The 1975-nt window shown below is 43.0% G+C and overlaps 1 long non-coding RNA gene across 1 annotated transcript; it reads left to right on the top strand.

Annotated features, from left to right (window-relative positions):
* Nucleotides 1-474: 474 nt before the first annotated feature.
* On the top strand, nt 475-1583 carry LOC127150225 (uncharacterized). Its single transcript, XR_007822369.1, has 3 exons — nt 475-621; nt 703-761; nt 1336-1583. It is a non-coding gene; the product is annotated as an uncharacterized LOC127150225 (long non-coding RNA).
* The last annotated feature ends 392 nt before the right edge of the window (nt 1584-1975 follow it).

The following is a 1975-nucleotide window of genomic DNA, read 5'->3' as shown; positions in this document are numbered from 1 at the left end:
CGCCGGTCGGAAGTGGATCGCAAGCCGCGTCCGCAACTCGAGCCATCTTCATCCGACCTCCTTCATCTAGAAACCGTCGTCGATCGGCTGCTTTCCGTCACAGCCTGTCGCTCACCGCTGCAAGACAAGTCGTCGATCGTGCAGGTCGTCGTCAAGCCCCAGCCGCTTCAACCGTCGCTCATACCCGAACTCGAAAACCCGAGCCGCGTCCGTCGCCAGCAACCCACACGTCCGTGCCTTCATAGCCGCGTGAAGCCGACCCGACCCGCACGCCCGCGCCTGCACCGTAGTCAAGCCACCCTGCACACGTGAGCTGCCTGCCTGAGCCATCCTGCACATGCGAGCCGCCTGTTCGAGCCGCCTTCTGCTTTCTAGCTGAGCTGCCTAGCCGTTTCACCTATCTTTGAGTCGCCAGCCTGTTATCGATCCTTTTCACCTGTTTTAGTAAGTTTGATTGGGTTTTGGAATACCCAACTAAGATTTAAAATTTTTTCGATCTTAAATAATTTAATTTCGGGGTTAAATTAAATTATTTCTCTTAAGGGACATCTTGGACTAATTGACTTTTGGAGCGTGGGATTTCTCCAGTTAATGGCTTATTTGTGGCAACCTCGACCTAGAGTAAGTTATTTCAACTGAATTCTTGGGTCCTTGGTCGTTTGATGATTAAGTTATGAAAATTGGTATTTTCTAACCATTTAGGACTTTGCTGCTTGGAAAGCGTGATTTTGCTGTTAGCACTCGTTTGAGCAAATCTCCAGGTAAGAGATTTTACTACTAGACCTACGAATGGAATCAAGAGGTCGCATATATTTTTTTGTTCTGCACATTGATAACTAGATTGCATAATGGCATGGTAGTTAATGATGATATGACATGACATGATGTTATGATATGACTTGATGATGTGATGATGATTTGTTACGTGCATGTTATGATTAGGGTGTGTGTTAGCTTATCCTATTAGAGTCGTACCTGCATGGGTGTCCTTCGGGATCACTACCTTTTTAGGACTGCGCAGTCCGACGGGACCGCCAGTCTGGCATTGACATAGATATGATTCGAGTGGTTCGACGGAATCGCTCGCAGCCCGATTGTCTTAGTGTTTCCTCCGGGTATACTATAGACCAGATTGTCCTAGGCGTTCCTTCGGGATCACCGAAGACCAGTTATGTTCCTCCGGGATCACATGTTGCACGTGTTCGGGAACGTGTCAGTTCTTGGGTACCACTTTCAGGACTCTAATAGGAAGTTAACAGGCACCTAGCGGGACTAGTAATGGGTCTCTTACTGAGTATTTTATTCTCACTCTTTCCATTTATTTCTATTTTTCAGGCAGAGGCAGAGGTAAGGGCAAAGGCAAGCTGGCGAGCGACCAGAAGTGACCATGGCAGGCCATAGGGATCTTTTGCTTCCGCTTTATGTCATAGTTCAGATTTTAATGTTTGCATTTTATTTTATACTTTATTTGTCATTTTATTTCTTTAAAATTAGATAGGGCCCGAGTTAGGATTTTGTTTTTATGCTTATCTCTAATCACATTTGTTTATGCTTTTAAATGAAAATTTTGAGATTTTGTTTTATTTTTATCCAGACTTTACAATTTATCTTTTAAATTAGTAATGACTTCGATTTAGTATAAGGAGTTGGGTCGTTACAAGAAATGTCCACGTAAATAAAAATCGTGGGCAAAAAAATTACTTCTAGCCATGAAAAAAACATCGGTCGAGATGTATTTTTACCTACGATTATCATCATGACAACATAAATAGATTTTTTTGCCACGAAAAAAACATCGACAGAAATGTATTTTTACCCACGATCAACTTGACATAAGCAAAAATAGATTTTCTGGCCACGAGAAAAACGTCGATGGAAAGGTATTTTTACCCACGATCATCATGTCGTGGGCAAAAATAAACTTTCTAGCCATGTTTGTCTCGTTGGCAAAAACTTTTTCTGCCCACAAAAAGAC

This window comes from Cucumis melo, chromosome 7, assembly GCF_025177605.1.
Source record: "Cucumis melo cultivar AY chromosome 7, USDA_Cmelo_AY_1.0, whole genome shotgun sequence".
In the NCBI taxonomy this organism is placed as follows: domain Eukaryota; kingdom Viridiplantae; phylum Streptophyta; class Magnoliopsida; order Cucurbitales; family Cucurbitaceae; genus Cucumis; species Cucumis melo.
Note: the sequence above shows the minus strand (reverse complement) of the source record. Positions and strands in the feature narration are given on the sequence as shown.